Below are 10,326 nucleotides of genomic sequence, written 5' to 3'. Positions count from 1 at the left end.
ATATGCTCCAAACGCAAAACGAATGCACGTGCTAGTAATACCTATCTTCCCCTTCGTCTAGGTATTCTTCCTATCTTAGCAGTGAATATGAAATCCATGACGTTAAAAACACGTAGCCTTGGGCCACTCTGTGTGACTAGTTTTCTTGGAGATGAAGGGTCATCGTGACTCTGGGAGTATTATCTCCAGTGCTAGGCAGTGATGACTCTCGTGACAATGGATGGGACCTGTCTACGTGATATCCATACATAATGAAATTTCAGGCCCATAGTATGCTGTTCGAGATTGGTCACGCTCTTGGTTGTGATGTATGGTGTGTGTGTGTGTGTGTGTGTGTGTGTGTGTGTGTGTGTGTGTGTGTGTGTGTGTGAGAGAGAGAGAGAGAGAGAGAGAGAGAGAGAGAGAGTGAGAGAGTGAGTGAGTGTGACGAACGAAAACATGTTAAAAAGGGGGCAGTTGCATCCCTAGAAAAATAAAAAAAAAGTGGCCCTCTTCTCTATCTGGAGAAAACTCTATTACTATAGCCTGAATTGTTTTGTTTTTTTTTGGGGGGGGGTTTGGGGGGGGTTCGTTTTTTGGGGTGTTTTTTTTTTTATTATAACTTCCTGGTTAATGTTCACCACCTGTCTACATTCTCCTGGATTGGAAGCTTCCTTGAATTAAAAAAAAAAAATCGCCCCACACCTATGAAGGAAATCTAGGGGAAAACGTCTTGTACTATTTTCGAAATAATGCTAGGTTCCGACTACCAACTGTCACGACAGAATTGGCCAACTCGCCGATCTCTCAACTTGTACAACAGTTCAGTTGCTAGTCTCAGCGCTCTTACAACTCGATTCTCATCGCATACGACTCCTACGACCGATTTTTTGTTAATCTGAGTCGTAAGTTGCGAATAGAGGGGAAAATTCAATGCAACTGTCGCCGTGGCCAAATCCGTCGTGACAGTTGATAGTCTGAGACGAGCAAAAAATGTTTATTCAGAACGTGCCCCAAGGTTCACCTATGTAGCATATTGTTTTGTTGCGATTGTTAGTAATCACTTATATTAAAATGTTATGCCTGCCTTTTCTCCGATTTCAAAAATATTACTGGGGGGGGGGGGGGGGGACACCTTCATTGTAATAAGCAATATTTAGTATTATTTCATATTGTAATATAATACTTATTTCTTTACTAATATTTAAAATTTAATTTTGATTTTGTTTTTAAATCCCTTGTCAAATATTGGCCCGGATAGACTGTTTGCTACGTCTCTGTGAAAGTGTATGGAAAAGCCTCAAGTCTGGTGTAGATGAGCTGTTTTAAAGAAAATCCAGACAGATCTTGTAAGAGAATATTGAAAAGCACAAGGATCGATAACTGTATTGTAAAAGTATTTTCCAGCACAAGATCCAGACGGGATAGGGTAGAGTCAAGGTGACATATATATTTATTGCAGAAAAACAAAATTAGAATCAGTTGTTTTGTTTTTGTTGGGTTTTTTTTTTTTAGTTTTAGGTGGGAGGTGGTTGCTGCTGCTTCTTCTTTCTTTTTTTTCTTCTTTTTTGTTTTGTTTTGTGGCTGCTGTTTGTGTATATGTGGGGGTGGGTAGATGTTTTTGTGTTTTTAAGGAGTTGTTGTGTGCGGGGGTGTTATTGGAGATTTGTTTTCTTTTTATTAAGGTTTTTTTTATGTCGTCTGCCAGTATATAATACTCCGAATTTAAGACAACCCCTCATACAAAGAATATACAGGTCGTGACAAAATCCTCATTTCAGATAATCTATTTTATGTGGGAAATTAAAGAGAGACAAGTTCATTAACTTAGACTTGAAATACTAATTGCGTTAACCCGCAATACGATCATTCTTTATTCCAGCCCATTGTGATATTTCTCGTTCCAGCCAGTGCGCCACGACTGGTATATCAAAGGCTGTGGTATGTGTTATCCTGTCTGTGGGGAAAGTGCATATAAAATATCCCTTGCTGCATCCAATAGCCGATGATTAATTAATCAATGTGCTCTAGTGGTGTTGTTAAACAAAACAAACTTTATTCCAGATAACCTGTGATCTGCTGGTGTGTAGCAATATAATTTTATACAGACTTTCCTCGCCCCCCCCCCCCCCCCCTGCATTTGATGAACTAGTTTCCACCGTTACTCCACGACTGGTATATAAAAGGCTGTTAACATTTTCTTTCTTTCAAGCTTATGATTTACTAATCATGTAGACATTGGATCCTCGATCTACTATTTGTATTCTACCAAAATTGTAATTTATGTGTCCGTTTGACTTTGTTGATTAAAGAAGTTATATTTACAATTTGTTTTGTTGTTTTGAGTTCGCAGTACCACGGTCGATTGTTTAATAAGTGTTCATACAAACGTATATACCTACTTCTATAGGCGTACTGTGGAGGGGCTATGTTCGTCGTAATAAGTAGTTTAGGTGGTGGAGCGCTCGCTTAAAATACGATGGGTCGTGGGATTAATGGTACCCGTAGTATGAACTTATCTTGTCTGGTTGTTTATACTTATTTTCCTCTTTATATTCAATTAATCTAGCCAGTGCACCACGACTGGTATATAAAAATCCGTGGCATGTGCTATCCAATGAAAAACAATGTCGCGGGTTTCCTCTCTGAGACTAGACGTCAAAATGACCAAATGCATGACATCCAATAGCCGATGATTAATACATTAATGTGCTCTAGTGGTGTCGTTAAACAAAAGGATCAAGCAAACTGTCCCGGACACACCTCAACCATATGGGGTGTCTGTCCAGGACAGTGGCTTAGTGAGAGAGAAGTTGGTATGGTGGCCTTATGCTAGTGTCAGACTAGCAACGGCCAGCACAAAGTTGGCCAACTTTCTGCTCTCACGACTTCTATGACTGTCCAGTTGCTAGTCTGAGTGCTCTTACAATTCGATTCTCGTCATATAACCTATTAGTTGTTAATCCGAGCGCAACCGTCGAACGTAGGGGAGTTGGGGGGAACTACAACGCAACCGTCGAGTTGGCCAACGTCGTCGCGACATTACACCTACTCGATGAAAGAAAGAAATGTTTTATTTAACGACGCACTCACCACATTTTATTTACGGTTATATGGCGTCAGACATATGTATAACGGTACTCTGAATGACGACAAACGAGTCACCGGAAGGGTTCACAGTTTATTCATACAAGGGAAACAAAACAAAACGACCCTGTAAAGACAATAAACAATAATAAATATCACAGGCTTAAATAGTTAAAATACACACATAAAACTCAATCAACATTCAATCATATACATAATTCATAATTCAAGATGATTGAATTATATCAAGGCATATAAATAACATATATAGCATGATCTGCCTTTATTCAACATCTTGGTAATTATACCAACTTAACTTCCCTTAATGTACTCGCTACCAAAATAAAATACTAAATGAATAAATGTAAATAAAATGCGTAACGCTTAATTGGAAAGGGCATCTGTTATATATTTATATTAAGTAATTAACCCATCTATCATATATGGAAATACGCATCTACTACACCAGTATATTAATACTTATTAATATAATCCACTATATAAATCTCCAGTGATAGAATACACCACACACAATCCAATAATCTTTTATACGATACACATACGATTCAGTTGCACTGGCCAGGTGCTCATGAAACGTACGTGCGGCATACAAAGCACGTGCGTTATATGACAAATATCACACACAATACAAATACATTACATTACACTACACACCTTTGCTATGGGCAAAATGGCCAGTAACTGAAGAGTTCTTGTTACATAATTTCAGCCTAGAAACAAATAAAATGACATAAGTTATCATGTAAATATCATTATTCCAATATGGCTGCCATGAATAACTTTAAACGTTAACTATACGCTTTTATACACAATTAACTAAGAAAATAACTTATTCATATATTTTACTTTAAAATATGAATTATTATATATAGTAACATTATATAACTTTAGTTGGTTTTATATTTATTACTAAGCTTACTATTAAACAACTTTACCATTCTTTTATTATAACATGTTTACTAGCTTTTAATCAAAACTCTTTTAATGTATATAAAAGTACGTACTGGTTATAAATACTATGTTATATTATAATTATATTATAACATGCTTGTTAGTCTTACCTTATGTGTACAGTGCACGTGGTACAGAAATGGAAAGAAATTAAACAGAGCGGAGCAGTGAAAAGAACGTCTTTACCAAAATAATTATTACAGTAGTGTCTGTCACGTGATCATTAAAACAGTGACCACTACACAATAAACTATAGCGATTGGTCTAAATACCCGCACGGACAATTCGCCCCAATCGTTGGCGGGAAACATCACTTGGGCATATTCTATACGGGAAAACCTAATAAACGAATAAAACATTAATTAAAGGTAAAATAAACAATTATGTACAGAATAAAACACATTAGTGAAAGGTGTACGTTATAGTATTTACATGGACCTCACACATTTCACTCAATGTTACATGTTCCTCCCTCTTGAGAAATGGTGTCCCCGTCATTTACAAACTAAGACTCCGATACCTTGGTAACAATTGATATCAAAGCGGAAACCACATTCTCTGGCATACCTTGGAACAAATTATTTGAGGCCAAGTAAGTTTAAAAATTTGCTCTGTCTCTCCAATCACAATCAGTTATGTGGACCATAGCAAATCCTCCATCGGTCATCCATGCTGGGGGTCGTCTGTTTCGTAGAGATCTCCTCGGCATGTCTTCACCAGGATCGGGAAGCTCCATGACTTCCTCTGGGAAATCATCGTCGTCCAGGTGAACTGGTTCCTCTCTAATATCAGAGTTGGAATCCGACTGCTCAACTGGCTCTTCTACAAGTGGGTCGTCATCTGTATCCGACTCTACAAAACTAATAGGAGTTTCTGATTCTCCCAATGGCAAAGTGTTGTCCAGATACTCCTCACCAACAGTGTCCGTGTCAGCAGATAGGGAAATGCTGGCATCTGTTGATTCAGTAACCACTTCCGTCAACCGTACCACATAATCTTCATCAAAATCCTCGTCCTGATTCAATGGAGCTGATCCATTGGATGATTCTGTGGTAGGCATCTTAGAAATCGACTGCCTCGTTCTTGGCTTTGGTCTTGGTCTGGGTTCTGGTTTGTCCTGGCTGGGTGTAGTAAAGGGAAGAGAGCCAATGGGTAGCAGTAAGTTTCTGTGAAGTGTCCTACTTCGACCCTGTCCACTCCTTTTCAATGACAAAGACAGGAATGTCGGCGTTAGGCTGGTCTTTAACATCATAAGGATCTTCTTCCCATTTGTCTGCTATCTTGTGCTTTCCCTCAAACGCAAGACCTCGCACCAGGACCCTGTCTCCAACCTGCAATGTCGATCCACGGACCTTTACATCATAGTTTTTCTTTTGATGTGCCCTGCTCTTACTTGCCGTCTCTGTAGCAAGTCTGTAAGAGTCCTGTAATCTCTTACGTAGAGATGTTGTATACTCTTGCATACTTTTCTTGTCATGCATTGGCTCCAAACCTAAAGCAACATCAACCGGTAATCGAGGGTTTCTACCAAACATCAGGTAGAATGGCGAATAACCCGTCGATTCATGTCGAGTGCTGTTATAAGCATGCATCAAGGGCGCTACATGGCTCTTCCAGTCAGTCTTCTGAGATGCACTGAGTGTACCAAGCATATCTAACAAAGTACGGTTAAAACGCTTAATCATCCCATTACCTATAGGATGATATGGAGTAGTTCTAGACTGCTCAATACCACAGACTGTGCAAAGTTCTTTCAAAAGCTTACTCTGGAAATTTGCACCCTGGTCCGAATGAATGCGGTGTGGAAAACCGTAATGCACTATGAAGTTGTTAAAGAAGACTTCTGCAGTTGTTCTTGCAGTTTGGTTCTTTGTGGGAATGGCTTGTGCATAACGTGTAAAGTGATCTGTAATCACAAGAATATTTGAAATCCACCTTTGGAAGTCTCCAGAGTAAGAAAATCCAAGCACACCAACTCTAAAGGTTGACTGGTCGAAATGCTGGTAAGTGGCACTCTTCTGTTTGTAGGACTCTTGCGGCATAAACATCTGTCACATGACTTTATCCACTCGTCCATACTCTTGGCCATGCCTGGCCAGTAGAACCTGTCTTTCAAAAGAGCAATACCTCTGTCACTTCCCATATGACCAACATCGTTATGAACACCCCTCAGTGCCGTTGATCTAAATTTAGTTGGAAGTACCAACTGTCTTCTTTCTTCGTCGTTTATCAAAACGTGGCGATACAGAACTCCTCTATGCAACTTCAGACGATCTCGTTCTCTGTACAATGAAATTGCTTCAGTAGAATGAGAAACGTCATGAATAGAAGGAGGGTGACCTTGACTTAAGGTGCGAAGAAAAAGTGAAATAACTGGATCCTTAGTCTGATGGTGTCTCCAGTCTCTGCTTGTCATTGCCAATGGACGTCTCCTCTTGCCCATCAAGAACATCTTCAGACATGCACAAACTCTCAACATAATTTGGGAGTTGGCATACAGCAGAAATGGCTTTAATGCTGTCAGATGAAATAACTGGTCGATCTGCTTCAAACAAGTTTCCAGGACAACGAGACAATCCATCTGCATCTGCATTAGATGATCCTGGTCTGTACTTTATGGAAAAATCGTATGAAGCTAAAGCAGCTAACCAGCGATGACCTGTTGCGTCTAACTTGGCCGATGTCAAGACATATGTGAGAGGATTGTTGTCAGTGAATACTACAAACTGGTTTCCATACAAGTAATCACTTAACTTCTTAGTGATAGCCCACTTCATGGCTAGGAACTCCAGTTTATGTGCAGGATAATTCCTCTGTCTTGGACAAACCCCGACTTGCATATGCTATGACTCTCTTGATTCCTTCTTGCTCCTGGTATAGTACTGCTCCAGGACCCTCATGGCTGGCATCAACATGCAGTTCAAATGGCAGGGAATATTTCGCATAAGCAAGGATTGGTGGAGACGTCAAAGCTTGTTTAAGTCTATGGAAAGGCCCGTATTTTCTTGCACTGCTGATCAACAAACGATGTAGTGCCCATTCGAACTCCCATTTCTTCTCAGCTGACTTCAGTGGATCCTTTTTAAATACACTTCTTTCCACCATGTTGGTGGAAGTAAATTTTATTAATGGTAAAACATAGCGAGGATTACGAAATATAAAACTTCAGTTCAAACAAATTGTTTTAAAATATATTGTATAAAACTATAGCTAACCCTAAATATTTCGCATAGAGGTGGGGAAAATACGGTACTCTTGCCACCCTTTGGTGCAATGACAACTGTCTGTGTGGTGACATTCGACAATGTGACATCAATACCTGAAACAGAGTTAAAGTGATAAGAAAATATGGCTGGTGCAACCTCCAGGTTTGGATTAGCAGTCTTCTCAGGTGTGACCATCATGGCACACGTGTCTCGAAACGGAACCTTATTATCAACAAAACCTGAGATGGTAACTGTTGAGTTAGGAGTAATAGTAATGCTATGCGTCAGAGCACTTTTGATGAATCCCAACCTTCCATTACTCCTTGACAGACCTCTGTCCTGCAACACAATACTCCTGAAAGCCAAGTACCACGGCGTGTGTAAATCAGCTACCTATAAAAAACCTATCTCCATATTGTTGACGACAATCATCCAAAGCTGATGACAATACATTTGTGCCCAACAAAATGGGTACCTTTGAATTGTATCTACTTTCAGGGACAACTAGAAACAAACAAGTCATAGGTTTATCAGATAACACACCCTCCAGGATCACATCAACCTCAATGTAACCACTGTACGGCAAACTTTGACCATCAGTACATTCTATATTTAAAATATCTGTCAATGGAAATATTTCTACATCACTCAAGTGATCTGAATAAAATGTCTGGCTTATCGTGGAAACTGTAGATCCCGTATCAAGTAGTGCTGTACTGGGATGACTGTTAATTACCACAGAAGCTTCATTTGCCTCACCTATGAGACCATCAGGTACTGAAGAAGGTAAAAACGTGGAGCATTTATTTATTCCACCTTTGATCTGCTCTCCTTCAAAGGTGCTATCTAGTTTAAAGGTTGGCTTCTGCATCCTCGGGCAATATGTCCCACCTGTCCACACTTCCAACAGGTTATCTCTCTGCTGCGATTCGTCTGACCCCTACCGCGACCTCTACCTCTGGAAAAAGGTGTAGTTGATGACCTGTCCCCTGGTGCAGATGGAGGTACCGTAAAACTCTGGGATTCTCTCCCTGGTAAAGGATAGTGAGATGGCTTCTCACGCAACTTTCCTTCCAGCTTGTCAAATCTGGAATTCAGTTGACAAATCATGGCTTCCAACTTCTTCATGTCACTGCTAACCTCTGATTCTGTCTCTGCAGAATGCGAAACCACTGTAGACCGCTTCGCAGGAACTGGCTTCTTGGTTGAAAGCAGTTTGGAAAACTGAATTGAACCAATATGAGTTTGTTCAAGTCTACGCAGTTCTACCCTAAGCCGATCGAATTCTGGAGTTCTGTCATATATGTGTCCACTACAGTCTTTGATCCATTGCTGCAAACCACACCAGAAACGAGAACGTAAATTCTGGTTGGCATTCTGTTCCTTGGCAGCACTGGTTCTAAACGCTCTGTAGTACATATCTTCCACTCGACAGCCCCAGGAAGAAACATCTTCATCCTCTCGCTGATGAGCGCTGTACAATTCTGCAAGCAAAGACTCTCCCTCATCAATCGATCCATATATACTCTTTAAGTTTACTAACCAACTGATGAAGACTAGCCTCGGCCCCAAGACGCATTGCGACTCTGGCCGCATCGCCCCTCAATGATTTCCTCACAGTACTAGCTAGGACCTGTACAGAGTGCTTGTTATCTCGTTGTAGACATTCCACTTCATAAAGCCATGTGTCAAAAGAATGTTCACCCTTCGAGTTAGTGTCACCCGAAAAGAATGCAACTTTAGGTGGTTGACTCAGCTCGACGGTACTAACAACAGGCTTTATGTCAGGGGGAGGTGCTGGAGTAGTTTCTAATGACTTCACATAATCTTTCATCCAAGCCTGAAGATGTTCGGGACTTTCTGACTTGGGTTTAATCCCTAGTTCCTTAAATGCATTAATCCCTAGTTCCTTAAATGCATCTATCAGTTGACACTTCTTGAGCAGAAAAACCACCATAATATAGTGCATGTTCCATTAGGGGATCGAGCTGATCTTCTGCTTCCGCCATTGAACCAGATACAATTTCGTATAAACCTCAATAAATACAACTAGGTTCACTAGATACAACTAGATACAGGCGAATACAACTAGCATAAATATCAACTAAATATTGACAACTAAACCTGCATTATCACAACACTTTCTGAAGAATACCTATTCCAGAAACTTCAACTCCCAATACACTATATAAAGGCAATAAAACAGACGAATTAAATCAAATGTCCTATTGACTTACCAGTTTTACCTATACCACCCAAATACAACACCCAAGGTACATTAGCACAATATCTTGGCTGATACAAGCTAGGACTAACGTAATCAATTCAGGATTGCTGCTTGAATCAGTTGACGTCCTCCTGGCTATATACAGTTATTTACAAATAAATGTTAATTCTCACCTCTGAAATAAAACAAATGATTAAATAAGTATATAACTCAACTAATCATACACGTTTATAACTATATGCACAGGAATGTGTTCAACAGCTGCTCTAGTAGTAGAGGGTTAACTGAAAAGAAAACATACATACATCTCTAAACAAATTCACTAGCAATAAATATCAAGACAACTGCTCAGCCAAGTCAAAGATACAAAAGAAAGGAATAAAGCAGTATGAAGGTGTATGCAATTCAGTGGAGTGCAAAACGTTAGTAAACCTAAGACCTAAACCAAAATTTAACTTTAAATTAAAAAATTTAACTTTAAATTTCAAATTTAAATCTAATTTAATTTGTTTAATTAAATTTATAATCAACTAAGTTTATTTAAGTTTAAACTAGACCCAAGCTTTAAATTTCAATTTAAATTAAATTAAATTAATTTCAAACTCAAGATTAAATTCAATAAAAATTAAAATAATCAACTAAAGAAGCTTAAATATGTGTTTCCAGTTACTAAAGGTATCAGCTTTCTATAAACAAACTGATGAGTCAATCTAGTCCATTAAATCTACATGACCATTGAGAAAAAGAGAAAAAAAATGTTTTATGTATTCATGGCTTAAGTCATGACCAGGAAAAAAATATTTAACTGTAAAAGTTGAAGACAAAAAACGATACAATTATATTTCAGAAAATTTA

This window comes from Gigantopelta aegis, chromosome 3, assembly GCF_016097555.1.
Source record: "Gigantopelta aegis isolate Gae_Host chromosome 3, Gae_host_genome, whole genome shotgun sequence".
Lineage (NCBI taxonomy): Eukaryota > Metazoa > Mollusca > Gastropoda > Neomphalida > Peltospiridae > Gigantopelta > Gigantopelta aegis.
The sequence above is the reverse complement of the archived record's forward strand: the minus strand, read 5'-3'. Positions refer to the sequence as shown.